General features: G+C 48.0%; 1 protein-coding gene across 3 annotated transcripts in view; it reads left to right on the plus strand.

Moving 5' to 3' along the window:
* Positions 1 to 25183, plus strand: part of HAUS5 (HAUS augmin like complex subunit 5) — a 740017-nt gene that overhangs the window by 475449 nt on the left and 239385 nt on the right. The gene's annotated exons all lie outside the window — the stretch shown is intronic.

A 25183-nucleotide genomic window follows, 5' to 3' on the forward strand; every position in this document is an offset into this window, starting at 1 on the left:
TAAGGAGAAAAATTGTAAAGATAAATGAAATGAGGATACACTAGAATCCAAAGTCTGATCATACGTGACTAGAAAATGGGAATAAGCCGATGGGGTAAAATGAGTTCAAGAAATTAGAAAAAAATAGCATACAAAAATGCAGGGGACTGGGTATTGATCTGAGTCAACACACATCCTAGAATGGATCCAGGGGGACCATGATTGAACATGTGCCAAAAACTGGCTCCGTCATAGATCAATAATCTCACTCCGGTTCTGGAGAGGGGTAGTAAAGAGAAAGGATTAATCAAGGGGCGATCCCAACCTTGTTACTAAGTTGAGAGTGCCTATTAAAAAGATCGTTCTCATTCTAATGCGCTTAGACTAACCTGTAGCTGCAGGATCGGGAGTCCTGTGCAGAGTAATCGTGAAAGCATCGGCGACCGTTACCATGGTAACTGAGTCTGCCATTTTAGATAGTTAGATTCGGAACACATGGGCTGTATAGTCCAATGAGGATATTCAGATAATTAGAGCTTAAGGAGGGACTCATTCTGTCTTCCGAGGAACAATGAGGCGGCCATATTGGAATATGTTTCCTCTATAGAAAAACGTATAGATAACGTAAGGTAGCAAGAAATTAACACAATATATGATGTACTACAGGGTACCAATACCGAGTAGTTCACCATAATGGGTAGAAAAACCCTCAAAAAAATATAGAAATAGAAAAGTAAAAATAAAAATAAAGTTTTTTTCGTGAAACCGGATGATCACATAGTGTCTGTGGTGCATAAAAACGGGAGATTGCTCGCTTCAAATAATGGAACAGGAAAAGAATTCCTGATAGATAGTGGAAAGTTAGGATAGTGGAGTTGGCCGGGCAATGTCTGAGCACATTCCCACAACGTCAGGGCTTAAGAACACTCAATCACATAGTGGCTGAACGGGCATACACAAGTTAACATGTACAGTGAAGAAATACCAAACACAGGAAAACCGTATTAATTGTTGTATAGTTAGACAACAAACTTTCTCTAACCATGTGTCATTACAATATATTACCAATAAATAAATATGTTAAGAATAATTTCTTGATGGGTATACAAAGATAGAAATAATCTAGAAGTGAAACCTCTTAATTAGTTAACAGAATGGTGCACAATACTTCAAATCAATGATGATATATAACAAGAGATATTCAAACATCCATGGTTCAGTGCTAATGAGTACTAAAAACAAGTCACTGAAAAGTTATTATTTACAAATCACAAAAAAGTTATTATTTAAAAACAACAGTACAGGTGTAGCAGTAGTAACCTGAAAGCATACTCAAGTATTGTTTCAACTAGTGATGGACATAATTCTCATAGGAAACAATTAAGTGAATGTTCTCCATTAAGACCTTTGGGGTGTACCGTGTCCAAAAAGTTAATCCAAAATAGTTCTCTCCTAAGAAGCATAGAATGGTAATCTCCCCCCTCTGTTTTTTTTTTTTACAACCTCAAGGATCTGGAATCTCATCTGAGCAATTGTGTGATGTTCCAAGTTAAAATGTCTTGCCACTGGCGATCGTTGGCTGTTACATCGTATGTTTGATTTATGCTCTGACCAACGTTCTTTTGCGGGTCTCATGGTCTGGCCCACATAAAGTTTACCACAGGGGCATTTGATTGTGTAGATTACCCCAGATGACAAACAGGTGGAGTAATCATTAATTTTTATTTTCTTGCCTGTTTGCGGGTGAGAAAGCATGTTACCTCTTGTGATGTTATTGCAATGTGTACAGTTAAGGCATGGGTAGGTTCCCTTCTTCTGGGTAGTCAGAAACGGCTGATTTTCTTTAAGGGGTCTTTCTGCTTTTATTAATTTATCCCTCAGATTTTTGCCTCTTTTGAAGCACATCATTGGAGCTTTAGGGAACAATCTCAAAAGTGATGAATCATTGTGTAGCATTGTCCAATGTTTCTTGATGCTTTTGCTGATTTGAAAACTCTGACGGGAAAATTTTGATATGAATAGTAATGGAATGTCTTTGTCACGAGATTTTGGTTTCAAAAGATCAGTTCTTGTCACATTAAGTGATCTATTTTTTGCCTCATTGAGAACTGTATCTGGATAGCCTCTTTGTCTGAATTTTTCAATGAGTGTTGAGCACTCCATGTCAAGACCTTCTGGTTCTGAGATAATTCTTTTCAATCAGGATGACATTACGGATATCCTCAACATTGGTCCACCAACTGACCCGGTACTGCCATTCCATATGGCTCTGCAAAAAAAGGGTGGCAGCGGCTTGGACTGCTCCGGAGAGTCTCCCGGCAGTGAGCAAGTCTTTGCCGCGAAAATACCGCCCAGCCAGTAGTGACCCCTGCTACTTGTGCAAGCACCCTACTCCGGAGAATTTGGTGTGCCTTGTCTCGTTTCACGCACACTCTGTGGAACTGTTTCCTTGGCGGCTGAACATATTCCCTAAGGGGATGAACGGGATGGTTTCCTTGCCATGGTTCAGGATGGCAAGGATGCTATGTGTGAGGCCGTTCAGTCGGGTTTGGACATGGCAGATTGCGTCAGCCGGTCCATGCCGGCGAGCACCATTATACGCAGGTTTGCGTGGTTGCGGAAGTCGGGTTTGCCCCTGATGTGCAGGCCCGGCTCCTCAACATGCCCTTTGACGGGGAACATCTTTTTGGCAGCAAGGCTGACGAGAGCCTTGAGAGGTGGCAGACCTCCAAAGCTGTCGTTGGGGGCTGCAGTTCGACAACCTTCGCCTTTTCGTCCAAGGGGACAGCAATGGAGGGGAGGTTCCTTTCGTTATTACTCATCCTTTGGTAAAGCGAGAGGAGCTGCCAGTCGAAGGGGCCACTGTAGGAGTGCCAGAGGTGGAAAACAAGGTACTTGAGGTGCCAAGGCCGCTTGGGCTGTTGCCTCTTTGCCCTCAGCCAACGCCGCAGCCGCTTCAGCTCAGTCATGAGGCCATGTCCCATGGTTCGCCGGTTGGGGAAAGGCTGGCGCAGCATCTTGCAGAGTGGCGCGCCATTACTTCAGATGTTTGGGTTCTGGAGATCATAACCCACGGCTACTGTCTTCCTCTCCGGCAGAGGCCTCCAAGACAATCCACTGGGGAATCTCTCTTTGAAGAGTCCGGATCCGCTCCTTGCGCAGGAAATTCAAACCCTGCTGGAGAAAGGCGCCAAAGAACTGGTGCCTGTAGCGAAGAGGAACAAGGGATGGTATTCCCCTTATTTTTTGATTTCCAAGAAAGACGGGGGTTGAGACCCATCATGGACTTGTGCGGTTTGAACAAACTCCTCAGGAAGGACAAGTTCAAGATGGTTACTCTTTCTCAAGTCCTCCAGGCCCTTCAACTTCAGGACTGGTTGGTGTCTCTCGACCTCAAGGACGCTTATTTTCATGTGCCAATCCATCTGAAGCACAAGTAGTACCTGAGGTTAGCGGTTGCCGACTCGCACTTTCAGTTTCTGGTCCTGCCATTCGGATTGACCTCCGCCCCGACGGTCTTCACCAAGCTCATGGTAGTGGTGGCAGAGCACCTCAGGAAAGGGGGGATTCATGTCTACCCCTACCTGGACGATTGGTTGATCAGGGTGCGCTCTCCCGAGCAAGTCCTGGATCATCTGTCAGTCACCTGCCACTCCCTCCACAAGCTGGGCTTCTCCCTCAACTTAAAGAAGTCCCATTTGACACCAACTCAGATGCTCCAGTACATCGGAGCAGTGCTCGACATGTCCCTGGGGCAGTGTTTTCCTCCCCAGGTGAGGGCTCATCACATTCAGCAGATGGTGCACAAGTTTCAACTTGCCCAGACTCTCCCAGCGTTCGTGTTCTTGAGATAGCTCGGCCTCATGGCATCCTGCATTCTTCTGGTACCAGAGGCCAGGTTGCGGATGAGATCTTTGCAATGGGCACTCCAGCGGTCTCAGTCCTCCAGCAGGATGTCGGACCCTGTTCAGGTGCCGTCTTCGGTCGCCCAGGACCTTCTGTGGTGGGCCGACGAAGGCAATCTGATGAGGGGGGCTCCATTTTGGCTGCCCTGGCCGCAGGTGACGATCCTGACGGACGCATCCCTCACGGGATGGGGAGCTCATGCCAACGAGTTGACAGTCAGCGTTCGTTGGTCTCCGTCGGTGTCCAGACTCCATATCAATCTGTTGGAGCTGAGGGCCGTCAAGCTAGCCCTGAAGGCTTTTCTGCTGACTGAGGAAAGAATGTCCTGATCCTGACGGACAACACGGTGGCCATGCACTACCTCAACAAAAGGGGGGGGGCAGGACAACTTCCTCTGTGCAGGGAGGCGATGCAGCTCTGGTTCTGGGCAATCCATCAGGAAGTTTCGATCTCGGCAGTTCATCTGGCAGGAGATGAAAACGAGACAGCGTACGCTCTGAGCAGGCAAAGCACGATCTCACACGAGTGGGAGTTGGTTCAGGAGGTTCTCCTGGAGATATTTACCCTTTGGGGGACCCCTCAAGTGGATCCCTTAGCCTCCACTGTCAACCAGAAGTGTGAGAGGTTCTGCTTGCGGGAATTTCCTCCAAACGGAGCCTTAGACGCGTTCGTGGTGTAGTGGTCATTCCCACTGCTGTATGCGTTTCCTCCAGTCCCCGTCATCCCGCAAGTACTGCAGAGGTTACGGAGGTCCTCCTTGCTCCGGCGTGGGCCTGGAGGACGCAGTACCCAGACCTTCTTGACTTGTCCATCAGCCCTCCACGTCGTCTTCCCTACCGAGACGATCTGCTCTCACAGTAGGGGGCTCAGGTTCTTCATCCAGAGGTCAGGTCCCTCAACCTCCAAGCTTGGTTTCTGAAAGGTTGAGGTATAAGGAATGGGACCTCCCTGAAGACGTGATGGAGGTGTTGCTTTCGGCCAGAAGGCCCGCAACAAAGTCCCTGTACCATTGCCGTTGGAGGAAGTTCTGCGACTGGTGCAGGGTTAAGAATGTGGATCCTTTTGCATGTGAGATTCCCATGGTTCTGTCTTTTTTGCTTTCTTTGGCCCACAGGGGCCTTCAAGTGGGTACCATTAAAGGTTACGTGGCGGCATTGTCCATATTTAAGCGTTCGTCTGAAGAGTGTTCCTATTTTTAAATTCCTTTAGTTTCCCAGTTACTGAAAGGGCTCACTAATGTGTTCCCTCCGTCACCTTTCCAGGTGCCCGGTTGGGATTTGAACCTTGTTCTCAAGTTTCTGATGGGTTCTCCGTTTGAGCCTTTGCATTCATGCCCTTAGAGACTGTTAACTCTGAAAACTTTATTTTTAGTTGCGGTCACTTCCGCTCGCAGAGTGAGTGAGTTACAGGCACTTTCAGTTAAGCCACCCTTCACTGTGTTTCATAAGGACAGGGTTGTCCTTAGAGTTCGTCCTTCTTTTCTTCCGAAGGTGGTGTCGGAATTTCATTTAGGCCAGAAGGTTGTTCTTCCGGCATTTTATCCTCCTCCACATCCTGGTAAGGAAGAGGAGAGGCTCCATAGACTTGATCATAGGAGAGCGGTAAGCTTTTATATTTCACGCATGTCCCGGGTCAGAGTGGACGATCAGCTCTTTATTGGTTACGCTGGAAAGCGTTTGGGACAGGCTGTGACGAAACAGACTTGTCAGCTGGATTATTTTGGCTATCTCGGAGTGTTACCGCTTGGCGGGTAAGGACCCACGGGTCGGCTTACGGGCCCATTCTACCAGGGGTATGGCTGCCTCTACTGCCCTACAGAGGGGTGTTCCTTTTTGCAACATCTGTGATGCAGCCACCTGGGCTTCGGTGCATACTTTTGTACGTCACTATTCCCTCGATTCCATCCGGGGTCAGGATCTGGCCTTTGGCAAGGCAGTCCTTTACTCCGCAATTTGATTGGGCATGCTAAATTCCTGTCATAGATATGGAATACGTCGGAGGACCCAATCCCCTTGAAGAACAAGTTACTCTCTTACCTGGTAACGTTCTTTCGATGGGATGGTCCGACGACGTATTCCATATCGATCCCCCCCTACCTTCCCCGCTACAGAATTTCTTATGCGATTGCATCTTACGTTTCCGCAAGGCTTTGTGTGTCAGACTGGCAGAAGACTTGTGGCACACATTCTAGGAAAAAACTACAACTGAGGCTACGGGCGTCGTGCGCCCTACTTATAACATCCAGTGACGTTGGCCGTCGGACGAGGTCCTCGAGGGCGGCGTATCGACGTCATCGACGCAGGACGCAGATGCCAAAGATTTTCCGAAGCAGCACAGCTGTGGTGATTACTGTCATAGATATGGAATACGTCGTCGGACCATCCCATCGAAAGAACGTTACCAGGTAAGAGATGAACTTGTTCTTTGGCCAGCTCCTGCTTTGCTCTCTTGCTACTTTGTTCATGTACCTTTGAGGTGGGAGGTCTGTCGACCTGCTGAAGGATTTTTACAACGCTTCCTGCCTTTGTTTGCTGATTTTAAGGACATTGCTTGGCAAAACAAATGCATTGGCTTGGGCATATTCCTGTTGGGTATTTTATGCCTCTGGAGGTCCAGTCTGGGCATCCTGAAGGCTCCTGCTTATGAGACCTCCACTCTCAAACCGTTTTATAGATCGTGTACTGCCACATGCCTCTGTTTCTAACCAGCGTCATCCGCTTGGATGTAGGTCACTACCTGTATCAATGGGTTGTGAGGCTGCACTAGACTGCTAATTCCTCAGCTTAGAACATATTAGGTTGTCTCCAGCCGTTGTTCCCTGCTTGGGATTCTTTGCTGCTGTTCTGCCTTTATCTTTTGTCTACCAAGCTACACAGAGCCATTTGTGTTGGTTCCCTCACCTTTCCAGAGCCTTCCTCACTGAAATCTCTGATGCAGGCTTGAAGGTAGACGTGATGGGGAAGTCATTTTACACTTTTTTTTTTTTTTTTTTTGGTTCGTCGGAGTTGTCTGGCTTCAGGCGTCCCTGGGCACTGGCTCCTGTAAACCACACCGGGAAGAGAAGCTCTGAACTTAACAGGTTCTTTCATGCAGCTGGAAGAGGTTTTGGAGAAAGAAACTGGAGACTCAAGGATCTAACTTTGGTTCGTGGGGTTGGCAATTACTTGTGATGCCCAGCCTCGAGTTTAGATTCTTTTGAGGAGACTCGCAACTGCATTTCCCATATGCTTTTATTGGGGGTTCTCCTGTTCTTATGCATCTTCCTCTGGGATTCTGGTTCCTCATCGACCCCTGGAACTCTTCTTTGGTGAGTCTGCTGGCTTTCGATGGAATTGTACCTCAAAGGATTCACTCTGTGACTTAAGTATATATTGTCAGTAATTCTGTGTAGTGTATTTTCTGGAGAGATTTTAGTAGAATATTGTACTTAATCTTACGCCCTGTTCCCTTTCCTCCATTTTGCATGGGCGTCCCTCGCGAGGGACAGGAGACGGAACCTTTTTCACCAGAAACATCTTCTTCCCCCTCTAAAATTAGAACAGGCCGAATTCACCAGCGCTCCTGAGTTTGGCTTCGGCCATGTAATTCCACGCGCGGATTCTTCCTCCATTTCTTCTTTTGTCTTTTTTCAATAGGTACTCGGTCTTCAGACGCCACAGCTCCTCCCCGGCGCATGTCGACTTTGACAGGGTTCAGCAGGTGCCCATCCTGCAACAGGTCCTTCCCAACTTCAGACCCCCATGCCCTCTGCCTACGTTGCCTTGGCCCAGACCATGGTTGGCAAGCCTGTTCAGCGTGAGGCTCGCTGTCCTCTAAAGCACTGAACAGACTAGCCATATGGAGGGAGCTCTTTCTACGGTCTCCTTCTGAGGATCTCAAGAGTTTTGTGAAACATCAATCCAGGCCTGATGTAGGGCCTATATTTTCATCTGCACCTCGCAAGGGAGACTCCTTCCCAGGGACTCTCCTACGTGGGAGGGACTGGTCTGGTCCTTATACCAACACACGCACCGAGGCTGTCACAGCTATCAGGCTGAGAGGTCCTCGGATCCTCCCGGTGCCAAGGTTGAGGGGCTGCTTCTATTACCGGGCTTGCACCCGAGGGGGTGTACCGGCATCATGGCCGAGGGGGCGCCTGAACGCAGCTCTAACGACCCTTGGGTCGAAGTGGATACACCTACCGGGCACGGGCCCGAGGAGCGGGGCAAGTCAAACGCCGCTCACATAAGAGACTTGGCAGTGGCTCGCACCAACGAGCCGAGCAACACGTCGCAGCCACATGGTAGGCAGCTCAACAAAATGGCAGACGTGCCAGAGAAGGACACCCGTTCAAGGCCTATGCAGGACTTCAGCGAAGAACGAGTATCTAGGCGGGACTGGCATCAACCAGGTACGTGGCCTACGGCCTACCCTTCTTATGCGCAAGGCTGTTTTCCCTTTGCGTCCGTATGTTCAGGGTCGGCAGCGGCCTCAGCTGCCTCTAGCTACCCTGTCGGTGCCCTCCTCCTCCCCCTCTTTGGCCAGCGAGGACCGGATCTTTGAGAGGTTCCTCTGCCTCATGAAGTCTCCAGATATGGGGGCTAGCATCAAGGACACAGTCGGAAGTCCTTCCCGCTATGCTAGCGGCACCACAGATGCCTCCGCCTACGCCTCTGGCCCCGGCATAGCCGCCTCCTCCGGCTCCTCAGCCTACTCCGCAGGCGGTTCCATACCAGCCTCCTCCTCCTCCTCAGCCTCTGACGGCAGTCCCTGTGCCCCAGCCTCTGGCTCCGGATACACCTCCTCCTCCACAGGATCCCCCAGATCCTCAGGATACTGATTAGGAAGAGGATCCTGACACGCCATCATCAGCCAGGGCCTTCCACAAACTTATCTCGGGCCTGGCGGAATACCTGGGCCTCCCCAGGCCCAGGTAGAACAGCTGGCATAGGGCGTCCTTGCCGAATTCCTCACGAGGCGACCGTCTGCCAGAACGGGAATTCCACTACAGACCGACGTGGTGTCCCTCACCAAGAAGGGTTGGCTCAAACCCCACTCTGTCCAGTCTGTCAACCACCGCCTGGACGGCACGTACAGGCACATGGAGGGGGATACACTCATGCTCTCCTATCAGCCACACTCCTTCGTGATCTCTGCGGCATCACTGTACTCCAGCCTCAGCCATCCTAGTCTTCGTCAGTGCTGGCAGCCGCTAACCAGAGCAATTGCAGTGTTTCAAGGTGGGGCTACCCGAAGCCAAGCTTGTGGCTCAGGATATCATGGAGTCCACTCTGGCACACATTGATACCTCTGGACGTGCCATCTGTATTGCCACGGACATGAGAAGGATGGCCTGGCTGCGGGCAACCAAGTTCAACCCGGATGTCCAGGAACGTATTCGAGACCTGCCCTTCGAGGGCAGTGACCTCTTTCAGTCCAGCACAGACAAAGAGCTGGACAAGAAGAAGAATAGCTCTCAGACGGCTAAGTCTTTATCCATTTTGACAAAGACCACATCCAAAGCGTACTCCCAGTCTCAGCAATGCTCGGATAAGGGTTGCTCCTCTGGAGGCTTCCACGGCTTCCAGGAACGGAGGTCTAGACAGCCGGAACGCTAGCCAACCCCTAGTCGGAGCAAACATCAAAAAGGGAGTGGGGGGAAGGCAAGGCCTTTTTCCAGTCCCCCTCCTCTGCCTCGGAGGGTAAGAAGTCCTGACAGACCCGACTCGGGTCCACGTGTCACGAGTGGGGGCGGGCTTGCTCTTCACGCACACTTTTGGCGACAGAAGTTTGCGGACCCCTCAATCCTGTCAGTAGTATCCTCTGGGTACTGTCTACCTATTCCTGCCTCTCCTCCTCTTCCGCAACTTGGGACAGCAACTCTTTTGGCAGAGATTCGGTTGCTCGTCCTGAGCCAGGCCGTGGAGGAAGTCCCAGCCTCCCAGCGAGGATCGGGCTTCTACTCCTGGATCTTTGCCATTCAGAAAAAGAACCAGGCTGGCCTGAGTGTTGTACTGGACCTTTCCACCCTCAACCTCTCCTTACCTCTACAGAGGTTCACGATGGTGACGCCAGCTTTTATTGCAAAGACATTATGCAGGGGAGACTGGATGTGCTCCCTGGATCTGAAGGACGCCTATCTGCACGTCCCGATCTGGCAACCCCATCATTCTTTCCTCCGGTTCAGGATCATGGGCTGCCATTTTCAGTACAAGGTCCTCCCTTTTGGCCTCAACTTGGCCCCCGGGGTCTTTACCAGACTCATGAATGCGGTGGCAGCCCTCCTCCGGGCTCCATATATACCCCTACCTAGACGACTGGCTCGTCAGGGCTACATCTCAAGAAGCAGTTCACCACTCCTCCCATGCACTGACGAACACGCTACACGACCTGGGCTTTTCGCTCAATCTCAAGTAGTCACAACTGCAACCCACAGTCCTTGACCTTCCTGGGCCTCATCTGGGACACGTGCTCCGAGAGGATCTTCCCCTCGGAGGACAAGATCGCGGCCATCAGGAGGGCCACGTCCCACTTCCTCAGCCGAGGTGCTACTTCGGCTTGGTGGTACCAGCATCTACTGGGCCTTTTTGCAGCGCTGCTGTTGGCTGTCCTCCACACAAGACTCATGATGAGGAGGATCCAACTCCACTTCACAGCGTCGTGGAACCAGGAGAGGGGCTGTCAGACCGAGATGATCAAGATCCCCATATCTCTCCACCCGGACCTCACGGGGGTGGGGGGTTGGAGACCAATATCGATCACGCTGCCAGTGAGATCCATAATTTTAGATTGTGCTCCCATGAGAGTAAGACTTATCTTGACAGGTATGCTAAGAGGTTTTCACAGGTTGTTCTTGTTTTGATACAAAATTGAGGAATCTGGGATTCAAATCTAGATTTGCATTCACTTTACCCTCCAGAAAGTCAGGGCATTCTGCCCAGTACCTTGCATCCAGGATCTCGCATCCTTCTGAATGGCCCTATGTAGGCTGATATTCTTGTAATCTGCCATCCTAGGTTAGGGAGCCCGATCTGAAGAGCACAGGTGGTGAATACTCTCAGGACTGAACATCACTGCAAGCTCACCTTCAGAAGGTACTGGCAATTCCGAACCATGCATTGTCTTCCTGTATTTCAGCTTCAGCCCTTTGTGTTCAGCCGCAATGTCCTCCTCTACCGCCTGCTGGTCAGAAACCAAACTGAGGACAGGCTGTCTTTCTCAGTCAGAGGGCATAGTGCACAATGTATAGTCTTTCTCTAAGGCTGCGAGCGAAAGACATGGAACAGTCGCACTTACTTTGGTCTGTTTCAGCCTTTCTAAAGCAGATTTATGCTGGGGGAGAATGGTCTTCTGCATTTCGTTGGAGGAGTCCGGTCTCTTTCCGCCTGAGTACAGCCTCCCATTGGGGCCAAGAAGGGGCGTGGCTACTGCATCGCATTACTGCCAAGGTGTAAAATAGATGAGGCAAAACTGTAAAGAAGCCTTTGCTCTGCAGTGTGATGTCTTCCTTGCCATCCTGCTCAGGCATCTCTTCTGAAGTCCACATTGTCAATGAAGGGGTCTGATTAAGTACAACTTATTATAATGGGCCTTGAGCTAGAGGAGTGCAGGCACAATGAGTGAGAACACTTGCATGATAAAGTGAGCCAGAAGCCTGCTAATGAGTCCCGCACATTTGGTTATTAAAATGCTGCTATGCACTCCACCAGAGATATGGTTGATCTCCAGTCTCTTCTTAGCAATCGTGGCTGCAGTGTGATGAATCTGCTATGCAGAGAAACAAAGAGCCTGTTGAGATGGATTTTCAGAATCTGCCCTGTGGACAAATTCTGAGAGGCAACCCTCTTCTGATGAACAGGGACACACACTAATGTACGACTCTAGCTGGATAGTGTGGATGTGCAGCAAAGTTTGGATTTAAGATGGTGTGAGAGTCATGAAGGGTTTAGTTAATCACACACAGAGCACTCTTCGTAATACAAGTTCGGCAGAATGTATACAAATGTATTTATGTAGACCTTAGATGTGCTCTTAGCAATTAGAAACCACTGGTAAGCAGCACACTTAACACATTCACTACTATTATATATACATTCACCTTGGGATGTTCTGCTAAGAGTACCAACACTTTTCTTTGACACAAAGAGTTTTCAAGATGTAATGTAGTAAAGCTTTTGAATAAAGAAATAGGACCAGGTAAGTAATCAAAACTTTGAGAACTAATAGGTTGAGAAGAAATAAGTTCGGAACGCCATGCAAAACCTTGTAAGTAAGGTTCTATCTGTAAAACTTACTTCCCTAGCTAGAAAAGAAAGGGCATAATGCCCTTAGTCACAGGTCCCAGAAAAGGCTTGTTACAGGAGGCTAGGAGTCTCTTAGAAAGTTGAACAAGTGTTTGCTTGAGCCAGCAAGTAGTTGTAAGTGTTTCAGTAAAAACAAGAGGAAAGTCTCTTTAATAGACCCTCTCCCAACCCAACCACCTTACTGTAAACCCAGAGGAGCATACCAAGCTAGAACACCACATACAGGGCTAGACAGGAGAAAGATGGTGTTTCGTGGGTGTGAAGTCCTAGCGAGAACGGGGGAGAGGTGGACAGGCATGTTTAATCACCCCCTTGTCGTCCAAGTCACTGGGGGACCACCCTAGAAGTGCCTGAAATAAATGGCCCTTTTGAATTCAGGCCTTTATTCCATTGAAGGAAGTCCAGGGGCCTTAGGTGCAGAGTTCACTTCAGTAATCGTGCTTTTTGGTCTGACTTGTTTGCGGTTCAATGCTTTGTTGGACCGGTTCTGGACACTGGAGAGATGGACACACCTGCTGCTGGAGCACCACTCTGTCTACTATCTCAGAGGACCCCAGGACGCGATGCAGGTGGCAAACAGCGATGGTGACTTCGACAAAACTGCGGAAGTCGATCCTTATGGCGGAAACAAAGAACCTGGTGCTGCAAGGCCCTTTTTTGGGGCAGAGAGCTGCAACTTCAGGAAATTGCTTAGTGTTCCATAAACTGGGTGATCTGCACCGTCCCACGGTTTAACTTGAAATTGCAACTGATGCAGCAAAGTAGCCCAGAAGGGCCTCTCACTAGCGCAAAGGAGGATTCTGTGACTCTTCCAAGCATTTCCAACAGTTTGATCTTCAAGCATAGTTCGGGACTGGTTGTTCCCACAGGTCCAGGGGGTCACAGCACCGATGAAGGTATTCAGGAGATTATCCCATCCTGACATCTTTTGGCCACTGCAACTACCCAGCAACAGACGCACTGGCATAGACTGGCACTTTGCCCGCAAAAGCTTGAGCTTTCCCCTGCAAAGGATTTATATATGGAATATTTGGCCTTTTCAAGGCAGGAAGAAGGTCAAACAACAAGATGGCCAAAGGAAAGGCAAGAAGCTTGCGGCATAGTCATTTTAGACCATACAGCTCTTTAAATATCATTAAGTGGTGTAATGCTAAAGTGAAGGTGTCTATAAATATGAAAATGCTACAAAGTATCTGCTGGCACCAGCCCATCCTGGACACTTCAAGTTACCTTGAAGTTACCAAAAACAAAGGTATAGAGACACACAGGTGATTTTGTGCAGATAAAAACAAACCAAGAATGTGTACTATGGAGAACCCCTGCACTGATAGCCATAGAGACTGATCAGTGCCACCAACCAAAACAGATGAATTTAGCAAGGTAAGTAGAACAAAAGTCTTTACATACCTCCAAACGTTAGGAAAGGTATAATACAATAGCAAAAAGTATGATGTCCCATTGATGTGTAGGGAGGGAATGCAGAAAAAAGAGAAATCCTACCTAACAGAGCACAAGGCACAAGAAGCACTGAAAACCTTTCTCCTCCAGTCCCCTCATGCCTGTGCAAGTAGAGCAATGTGCTTGCACAAGTTCACAAAATACAGTGTGGGCTTCCCTTAGCCACAGCCTCTGTGGTGCACTTTTAAAAGGCTGCTTTTAGGACAGCGCTTGTGCTCAAACTCCACATGGGCCATGCAATCTTTCACCCTAAGCACGCCCAAACAGTTAGCTACAGGAAAACACACAGTGAGGCGCAGGCACCCTCGCCACATCAGGCACAAGTTAAAGGGACAGGGGCTTGCATGATAATGGCATGCCAGAGCACCAACGGGATCTGCAAATACCTATGTGGGAGAAAGGTGCTGAGAGCATCTCAACCGTCCACTACAACTTGTGAGAAGCTTGAGGGTATTCTCACTTCTAATCCCTTTGGTTCGTCTTTGCAGGTGGCCAGGGAAAGGCCATCGCTTTTGGATCCTGCCCCTGGGGGTGGACAAGTGAGGGAGGATCATCTGGATAAAAGGTCTTTGGGGATTGGAAGTGGGATGCCCTGAGGCGAGGCACGATATTCCATATCTTCCTTTTCAAAAGGAACCCCTATACTAGAGAAGGTTATGGTATATTGTTCATCCAGTCCTTTGATCTCTGAGAAGGGTAGGAAAGCAGTATTACATTAGACAGATTAAAAAAGGAAGAGGACGGGTAAAAATAAGACCTGATATCCCCTTATCCTCAGGATAGCCAACCTGATCTTCCCCCTACCTTTTTGGTTCTTTATACATGTGTTCCACTTCTCTCCCCCTTAAAAATGCATGACAGTACTGAAACGAGGAAGAGATAGTTGGGAGCCATGAAGCTTACCTCCCATTCAATTACTGGGACGAAGAACAGGCCTGAATGTCAGGCATGCCCACTTAATTGTTTTGTGTTCAGGCAAGGCAAGCCCTTAACTTACACCTGCAGTCTATTAGTAAAGCTCAGGTGTATAAAAAGAGAAACCTGCAAACAAGCATTCTAATGATGGTAGAATCCAAAGCAAGAGGACCAGAGTGGAAGCTTTGCAGAAAGAGAAGCTAAGAAGCCAGTACGCCATCAGAAGTCCTGGAAATCCCATCGGAAGGGTGTATGCCGATTGGAGGTTCCCCAGCTGAACAGGCGAGCAGCAAACGCTGCAGGAAGGCAAAGCCCCACAGAACAGCCTGTGAGTGCATTGTGAAGCACCTGGATATTTGGCTGTCCTCTGGAAACCGAAAGCAGAAAGGAAGAGCTACCAACAAGGGGTAAGTGTCTGGGATACTCACAATACCCGGTGTGCTCTAAGAAGGCCGAAAAATACAATAGCGGTTGAATTAATGAACCTGAGCATGTTACAAATGCTAGTAATATATGGAACAAAGCGAAATGTGTTACTTATATTGAATGCCAAACTAAATGAAACTAATGAAAGGGACTTCACGCATTGAATGAAACGGTCAATGTAACTTATATGAAGCGAACAAAAATATTGATATTGAGTCACAGAACTGAATGAAACAAGTGAAAGTAACATAGCGTACCAATTTGCTTCAATTGAGTATAACATTGAATGAAACTAAGTTTAATTTCGGATTGAAGGGAGCAAAAGACAACTTTATCAGAAGCAAAGACGTATTGAATTACATGGAAGCAAACCTGATAACCAGATGAACTATTTTTTTTAATGTAATGATATCAGCAGAAAACCATTGATGAACAATGAACTGAAATTTAACAAGCACACTAAACTGAAGACTTTGGTGACAAAGTTGTGAAGCTGCGCTTTAAGAAACTGTTTGGTGAAGCACATCTTGAACTCTGAAAGAAGCCTGGAAGCTCCTGGTTGTGTGACCTGTAATGGGTGGACCGTGTGGTCTAAATCTGCGCAAAGATCAGAGAGCCATTAATTGTGAACCGAAGGTTTATGGCAAAGTGAATGCTAAGTTCCTGGTTGCGTGATATGTAATGGGTGGACCATGTGGTCTGAAACTGCGCCTTTACCAGGGAACTTCTCTGTTAACAAGGACGCTTGCTGTGGTGAAATTGCGGAAGTCGATAGTGATAAACATCAGACTTGGGGAAGGTACCCAGAGTTATAAAAGTTCATCTAAATGACAAAAGCCTCAAGGATACTTTCTTTTCATATGAACATTGAGCTTGGGGAAGGAAACCCCAAGTTTTGGTGTCGTGGAACTGTGTTGAACTTGAGGGAAGGGCACCTTAACACAAATTACCAAATTGGACCGAACAAAATCTATTGAATGGTACAGTTGACAGATTTTGGCCAGTACCATTCGATCGATTTAAAAAAAAAAAAAAAACATATGGATTGGCGTCGGATCCGACCCGCGTTAGAGGGACGGGTCTGACGCTGCAGGAGAAGAATAGGGGAGCAAACAGGTAAGCAGGTGGGATGAGGGGTTGGTGTAGGACAACATTTCGTTTGTTTGGCTGAAGTTAAAAGCGATTCACAGCGAAAATGACTCGTCAATTCCACCGCAAATTATTCTACTTTGGTCAAACAACCCAAATCCCCCACTTTATAAGCTGTATTTCATCTGATGCTAACAGGAAGAGAAATTGAACTTTGCAGTGAATCTATTGACTTTTGGGAGAGAAAGCTGATGAATAAGCCAGAGTTTGAAGTAGCTCAGAATGTTATGTTTAGAAACCCTATTTTGAGTTACAGTTGCTGTCCCTTGTGAGAAACCTGAAGGTGTTTCACTCACTAGCCCCCAGGGATCTGTCATCCAGGTGGTCAGGACACGGCCATTGCTATTGGAGGTGGACCAGTGCGGGAGGATCACCTGGATCTTCGGGGAGTGGAAGTGGGACACCGAAGGGTGAGACGCAGTATCCCCTTCCTTATGACCTCTTTTCCTCGTCCTGCCAAGTAGGATATTTAGAAACTCTCCCCGACCCCCTTTTTCCAACACAAACACTTTCTCACACCGTGAGCGACAACGGACTAAGACCAGAGCCGTTTACCTGACATGCAATTGACAACTACACACACCTGACTGCCCTTTCCCTTTCCCATAGGGATAAAAGGCGGAGCACAAGAGCACACTCTGAGCAAGGCCAAACGCATGAGGGAGCGGCTATTGCAGGACGGCAGTTCAAATGAAGGAGAAATGCGTCGAGACTTGAAAGGACGTCAAGGAGGGAGTTGCCCTTGCCCTTTTCTACTCAGGCCCGCAAAGCTTCTGCCAAAGGAAACACAAAACCGGGAATCACAGCTGGGGAATGGTGTGACGGATGTCAGCGGTACATGGAACCCTCCTGCACTGATAGCCATGACTGGGAGATGCGGTTGCCATCGTGGTACCGCTCTTGACTTCAGCAGCAAAAGAAACACAAACGAGTTCAGCACAGCCAGAGAGTCGGAATAACCTGATAGGGGACTGGACTGTGTTAGGCTCAAGGTTGCTGTGGCAGCATTAAGAAGATTAACTGATCGAGGTATTTTGTTGTGAAGGAACATGGCACCAGAGATAGTGGTCTGGTGCCATGTGGGCGCTCATCCGAAGTACGCCAGCTGGTACTCCTCTCCTGAACAAAGAGAATGTGAAATTACAAGAATATTGGAACAAGTACCAAGAGGCCTTAGCGAAGGCCGGCGTGAAGTGTCAAGGTGGTCATACAAGGGTCAAACAAAACCCCTTCTACAATCGAAAGTCCTTCACGCATTACAGAAGTTTGAATGATTGTAAAATTGTGATCCTGACTGAGGGAACTGTGAAACTGGTTTTTGCGCCCGGCTGAGGTGAACGCTGTGTGAATAATTTTTTTTGGGAAGCCCGCACTTACCATAGGCGAACTGAGTGACCTGTCGTGACGTGATCACCCTTCGAAAGTCTGTTTAAAATTAACAAGTGTTTTGGAAGGTCTGAGCCCGGAAGAGGGGCACCTAACTCATTGTGAGGCTGTTTAAAAAGACATTGAGACTTTTGAATATTGCAAGTGAGGAGATTGTGATTGAAAGGTAGTAGTGAACCCTACTGAGGGACGTCAAGAGAAAAGCAAAGGGATGTGAATCCCACTTTGTGAAGAAGCTAAGTAAACTACGTTGTGACAAGTATGAACTCGACTGAGGAATGTCCACTGTGAGTGGTTGGTCTGAGCCCGACTAAGGGAGGCTGACAACTTGGAGAAGGATCGGAGCCCGGTTGAGGGGGATCCAAGGGTGAAGGGTAGTCGCCCAACGTGAAGATGAACAGAATGAACTTTCAATTTGTTGTTTTGGCATATCAGGCCCTCTGAAGCAAGAGACTTTGTATAAGAAGATAAGAAGAGACTTGGACACAGAAGGTCCTGATGTATAGAAAAGGCTGTGTAAGCTTGTGCCAGAGAAGACCAGGAGTCCCTACTTGTCCCGTGCTAAAAACATGGGGACGGGAGACCCTGCCTATAACATCTTGCCTTATCATTTTATGAACACTTCTTTCTTTTCTTGTGAATATTATCCCACACTTTTTCATGGCATAGTGGTAAGGATTGGCAATAGTTGTTTTTTAGTATAGGGCCTTTTTATTTGACTAGATTCTACTAGGACTGTATTATTATTATTTGATGTAACTTGCTCCCATCTTAGATTTATGTTTAGATTAGGCATTTATCTCCCCCATTTTACAGTTTAATAAACATCCTTGAACTGTGATCACTTGTGTTTGTATTACTTTGATACAATGCTTTCCTTACACCCTACACATTAGTTGGTGTTAGTTGCGAGGGCAAATATAGGATTTGGACACAGACTTTTATGTTGAACGTACTGACATTGTGTCAAGGAGTTCCCCCATTCTCACCTGGGTCCATTGTTTGCCGGTATCTTCAATCACTGCCTTCTTGCGAACGCTCCTGGTCTTGAAAAGTGCTGCTCGAGTCTCGTCTGGTTCCAGGTTGCGTTTAGTTCCGGGAACGCGGAGTTCAGGAATCCGGGAGTCTGGGAAATGCTAGTAAGGCTCGGAATCAGGAAGGGGGAAAGGGTCAGGAGTGGATAATAGCACTGGGACAAAGGAAACAATACCGCGAGCTACGAACACACGTCTGAGGCTACTTTGCAATAGCATTGAGACGCGTGGAGCTGCGGTCTCTAAATAGATCACGCCGCGTTCAGCGCATGGAGCGAGCAAGGGCTTCAGCTCTGGACGGCCATGTTGGAAGTAGTGCAGAATGTAAGCCCCGTTGAGACAAGGACCAGGAGGTCCAAAAGGGGTCTGATCTGAAGTTCATGACAGCATGCCTGTCGAGACTTGCAGCGTAGTGAAGAGTATTGAGCCTCTGTCCACAAATCACCCACAGGGAGAGAAAGACAAACACTCCCTGTGCGAGCTTTGAGGCCACAGGTGGTTTGTTGGTTGTAGAATCAGGTGGCGCCGAGGACTCCAGAGGCTGTTGGAAGGAAGTCGGGGTTAATACAGGCAAAGACAGTGCTTTAGTTAAGAGTGAATAAGGATACTTTCTTACCTATGTTCAATGGAAGGGAGCCTGAGGAATTGGTGCAAGGGAGCGCCGATGATTCAAACAGGCAAGTCTCTAGAGGTGGAGACGAGCTGACCACCAGTAACCCGTAATGGTTTCCAAGACTGAACAGAAGGAAGGTCTTAAACCTTCCAAGGGTCGAGATCCGGGTTGTAGCAAGTGAACAGATAGGGAAAATCCAAAGCAGTCCGTTAAGTGCAAAAAGGGTCCAAAGTACCAGTGTCCGTGCAGAGTATCGGCAACCGTATCCAAGGAGCAAGAGTTAATCAAATCCGTGAGAGTAAGCCTGAGGTCGAAATCCGATGAGGTCAAAAAACGAGAGTCAAGAACGCCGAACAGTGTTAGAGAACAGCTGTGAAGCGGCGAGTCATTCAAAGCTCCCGGCTTTTATGCGAGCCGCCTCCCGATCACGTGAGTGGGGCTCCGTGCACGTGATCGGGAAGTTGATGTGCAACCAGGAAGCGATCGCGATCGGCTGTTCCAGCCCGATCGCAATCTCCATGGCAGTTGCCATTGGAGATGAGGAAACAGACCACACCGTCCCCTTCGTGTGATCCGCAACCATCGGTGATGGCGACTCCCCTGCACCCTAGGTGATGGGACGTGAGGAGGGTTGGGCGGTGAACCGGGGAGCCTGACAGTATTTTGTATCGGAGTGTCATGCAGGGTGTTGTGTGGGTGTGTGACTGACCTATCGTGCATAACAATGCCTCCTCCGAAGGCCTTTTCCTCCAGGTTTGCCCGGGTGTATTAGGTGAAATCTTCTGAGCAACCGAGGAGCCTTGATATTTGAAACAGGTTCCCAGGTCCTTTCGCCAGGAGGATATCCTTTCCACTCCACTAGATATTGAAGATGGCCCCGCTTATACCTGGAGTCACAAATCCGGGACACCTCATATTCCAGTTGGTTGTCAACCAGTAGAGGAGGAGGTCTACTGGATTTTCGAGAGGATTGGACTTAGGGCTTCAATAGGGATGTGTGAAAAACTGTATAAATTCTTTTCCAGGAGTCAGGTAGCTTGATTCGATATGAGACGGGATTGGTAATCTCCTTGATGGGAAATGGACCATAGAAGTGGGGAGCCAGCTTGTTTGGTCGCAAGTGTCGGGGGAGTAGTTTTGAAGACAAACACACTCGGTCACCGACCGTATAGGAAGGACCTGGTCTTCTCTTGGAATCCGCATACCTCTTGGTCTGTAATCTGGCTTTCTCTAAGTGTTCTTTAGCCTCCCGCTGAATGTTAAGAGTTTTGATCCAGGAGTTAACAGTAGGTACTGGTGTAGGGTAAGGAAGAACCGAGGGTAAAACCGATGGATGGAACCCCTGACTGCAATAAAAAGTGCTGGTCTTTAGCGCTGAGTGTTTCGAGTTGTTGTAAGCGAATTCCACAACGGGTATCAGGAGAGACCAGTCATCCTGGACCTTGGTGGCAAAACATCGGAGATATTGTTCCAGGGTCTGATTTGCACGTTCTGTGGCTCTGTTGGTTTGGGGATGATATCCTGAAGAGGGCACGTTGGATTCCTAGAATCCGACACATGTGTTTCCAGAATTGTGAAATGTATTGGGGACCCCGGTCAGATATAATCTTGGAAGAAGCCCATGTAGTCGGAATATGTGTTCCAGAAATATTCCAGCTAGCTCTGAAGAAGAGGGTTGTTTCATTAGTGGCGTACAATGGGCCATATGGGTGAACAAATCTATGGTGACCATGATGGTAGTATATCCTCGGGAAGGTGGTAACTCAACTATGAAGTCTGTAGTGATGATTTCCCATGGTTTAATGGGTAGAGTGGGCTGCAGAAGACGACCCGCTCGTCGTTTATCATGTTTATTTTGGGCACACATCATACAAGCCTGGATGTATTGCTGCACGTCAGACTTCATTTTAGGCCACCAGAACTGTCTCTGTATAAGACGGAGGGTGTTGGTGATACCTTGGTGCCCGGAATGGAGTGTGTCATGACAAAGGTTTATTATTTTCTGCTGTAACTTCCGTGTAGGAATGAGCAGTGCATTGTGCTTGAATAAGTAGCCTTCCTTGGCTCTTAATTTCCACTGATTTCTTCTCGAAATATCCTTCCATATTTCCGAGGATTGGGTTTGCGATCGGACTTCTTCCAGGAGATTAACTGCTTGGGCTACGAAGATCGTGGGAGAAAACATTTTAGGGTATGCCTTATCTTCAGTGGTCACATAGTCAGGACGGCGAGACAAGGCGTCAGCGATCAGGTTCTGTGATCCAGGGACATGAGTGATGTGGAACTGATACTGGGCAAAAAAGTAGGCCCAACGTGCCTGACGACTGTTCCTGCACTCCAGTGACTGTAGAATCTGAAGGTTTCGATGATCAGTACGGACTTGGACAGGATGTCTAGCTCCCAGAAGTAGGTGTCGCCATTCAGTGAAGGCTTGGCGAATGGCTAACAGTTCCTTTTCCAGGACGGATTAGTGTGTTTCACTCAGAGTTAAGGTTCTTGAAAGATAAGCATCGGGGTGTTCACGTCATCCTCCATTTTCTGCTTCAACACTGCTCCTATAGCGTAATTAGAGGCATCCGTTTACACTAAAAAGGGTCGACTTATATCGGGTTAAGCCAAAATAGGAGCTTGTGTAAACTGGGTCTTCAAACGCTGGAATGCAGTTTCTTGTAATGTTGACCAGACAAAAGGGGTATCCTTCTTTAGCAGAGCCACTATAGGTTGTACAATCTCGGAAAAGGTGGCTATGAAGCTAGTCCTAGGAAGGATTGGACTTGTTTCACGGACATGGGAGTAGGCCATGCGAGAATGGTCTTTACTTTTGAAGGATCCATGCCAATCCCCTCTGGACTAAGGATAAATCCCAGATAGTGCACAGAGGTAACATGAAACAAACCTTTTTCAGGCTTGGCTAAGAGGTGATGTTCCCGGGGTGTTTGTAGAACTGCCATTACATGTCCTTCATGCTTCAGAGGAACCTTGTAGAAAATCAATATGTCGTCCAGATAGACAATGACGGAAGAGAAACAACATGTCAGAGAACACCCTATCCATAAAACGTTGGAATACTGCTGGGGCGTTGGCTAGTCCAAAGGGCATGACCAGGTACGCGTAATGGCCAAAGGGTGTTCTAAAGGTGGTCTGCCACTCGTCTCCTTCCCGGATACGGATCAAATGGTAGGCACCCCTGAGATCCAATTTGGTGAATGTTACTGCACCGCTCACGGCTTCCAGGATATCCGATATCAAGGGTAGTGGGTATCGGTCCTTAAGAGTGCATTGATTTAGGCCACGATAATCGAGGCAAGGTCTGAGTTCCTGGGTATCTGTCGTAGGAACAAAGAACAACAATGCGCCTGCTGGTGATTTTGAAGGTCTTATGGTACTGTTTTCACGGTTTGTATCCAGATATCCTTTGAGGGCCTTTTTCTCGGGTTCGGAAAGGATAAACATCCTACCAAAAGGGATCACTGCCGAGGGTTCCGTTTCAATTGCGCAGTTTTCGGGTCTGTGTGGAGGTAAGGCCTGGACTATGGCAGGTGAAAATACATTGGCGAATCCTTGGTAGGCCTCCGGAACCTGTATTATATTGGAAACCATGAGTGGAGTTTCTTGCTCCTTAGGTGGTTCCTCAGGGGGTGTTAAAGGAGGTTGCAGGGATAGAAAATGAGACATACAAATCTCTGAGCCTAGGAATAGTGATCCTGCTGTCCAGTTTATATACGGATTGTGTTTTTGTAACCAGGGCATACCCAATACCATGGGGTAGTGGGCGGACTTAATGATATTGAATCTGATTAGCTCTTGATGGTGGTTTATTGAGAGCTGGATTTCCTTGGTCTGTAGGCTTATGGGCCCTGAACTGAGAGGTCTTCCATCGATGGCTTCCACAGGCTGCATGGTGCTTCGTGCCTCATTTGGGATTTGATGACTGACAACCCATTCCTGATCTATGAAGATTCCCATAGCTCTGCAGTCAACCAAGGCCAGAATGGGACAGATCTTACTCTTCGAGGGTGAAAGAAATGCCAGTTTGTTTTGTCCAGGAGAGTTCAAGGATGGAATTGATGTGGAGCAAACATCTCTCTCCCGAATCTCTGCTCCATTTAAGATCGGGAGCTGGCATTTCCCGAACGCCAAGAAGGTGCCAGAGGACATTCCCTGACCAAATGTTTGTCTGATGCACAATACATACACAAACCTGTATGAATCCTTCTCAACCTTTCTTGAGGTGATATGGGTCCGCAAAAGGCTCCAATTTGCATGGGTTCTGGTTCTGGGGCTGGGCTTGGGTTTGCGTCCTTTCTGACTGTGCTCTCAAAGGACGTCTTGGGTGGGTTTCCCCTGGATTTCTTCTTTTCAGCCTTCCTTTCCTGGATGCGAAAGTCTATTTGCATGGCAAGGTCCATTAGTGCTTGGAATGAATTTGGTCGAGCCACCCTGGCCAGTTCATCCTTGATCTCATCGTTCAGGCCTCTCCTGAACAGGGTAAAACTAGCCTCGGAGGACCAGTCTGCTTCCTTATCCAATTGTTTAAATCTGGTCACATAAGTGAGCATATCTTGGGAGCCCTGTTGAAAATCCAGCAAACGTTCTTGGGCAGTATAGACCTGCACTGGACGGTCAAACATGCTTTTAAGGGCCTGTATGAACCCATCATAGTCATCTAGGAGGGCATCGCCGGAGTTAACAAAGGGTGTTGCCCAAGTTAAGGCGTTGCCGGAAAGCTGGGTTATGATTAAACCCACCTTAGCCCTAGGAGTCGAGAAATAATCAGGCTTAAAGGTAAAGTGGACCAGGCATGAATCCAGGAATCCGCGAAGTGTTTTTGCCAAATCATCATACTTGTCAACAATACCGCCCAACAGGACACCCTCCTTTGTGGCGGAATCCCGGGATAAGACCAATTGTTTGAGCGCTGCGTTTTCCGCCTTAAAATTTTGGACCTCGGTTGATAATTCTTGCATGCGTCGCATCAGGTCCTGCAAGGGGGCTTCCATCTCGTTTTTAGGTTCGATCGGGTGGCGTCTCAAACTCTCAAGGAGTCCCCCCCTTCTCACCTGGGTCCATTGTTTGCCAGTGTCTTCGATCGCTGCCTTCTTGCGAACGCTCCTGGTCTTGAACAGTGCTGCTAGAGTCTCGTCTGGTTCCAGGTTGCGTTTAGTTCCAGGAACGCGGAGTCCAGGAATCCGGGAGTCTGGGAAATGCTAGTAAGGCTCGGAATCAGGAAGGGGGAAATGGTCAGGAGTGGGTAATAGCACTGGGACAAAGGAAACAATACCACGAGCTACGAACACACGTCTGAGGCTACTTTGCAATAGCATTGAGACGCGCAGAGCCGCGGAAGGCGTGGTCTCTAAATAGATCACGCCGCGTTCAGCGCGTGGAGCGAGCAAGGGCTTCAGCTCTGGATGGCCATGTTAGTACGGAATGTAAGCCCCGTTGAGACAAGGACCAGGAGGTCCAAAAGTGGCGTGATCTGCAGTTCATGACACCTTTGTTTCTTTAGGTAAGGAAATGCCTCCTTGGTATAGGGCAAGTAAGGCCTTAACACATCATGATATTTTCTTTAATAAAAGATTGTTCAACTTTGAATATGTTGTCTGTCTCCTTCCATGATGCCAACCTCAAAATCTGTAAATGTGAAAGCAGCAACAAATCCTAATTGCAAAAGTAATGTACCCTAAATTTAATATATAAATATCACACAATGTACAGTGAATCCATAAAATACAGCACAAACAAATGAACTCAAAAAAATGCTATTCATCTGCAGAAAGCTGCAAAGAAAGAGAAAGTACTGAGGGCAAACATGGTGTTTTATGGCATAAATCTGTCATTGAACAGAATACAACCTGTGTTCTGAAATTTTAAACTAATGAAGTGCCCATGGGTTGATGGGAGTTGTATTATTTTTTTTGCTGCTCAAGATTTTGCAAGTGAAGCATAATATTCACCCCTAGGTCTTAACTTGGAATTGTGTACAGTTACGCTGCAGCACCAGTTTGTCAGATATACCGTACAAACAGACTTGA

This window comes from Ambystoma mexicanum, chromosome 1p (assembly GCF_040938575.1).
Source record: "Ambystoma mexicanum isolate Mex_15411 chromosome 1p, UKY_AmexF1_1, whole genome shotgun sequence".
Taxonomy (NCBI): domain Eukaryota; kingdom Metazoa; phylum Chordata; class Amphibia; order Caudata; family Ambystomatidae; genus Ambystoma; species Ambystoma mexicanum.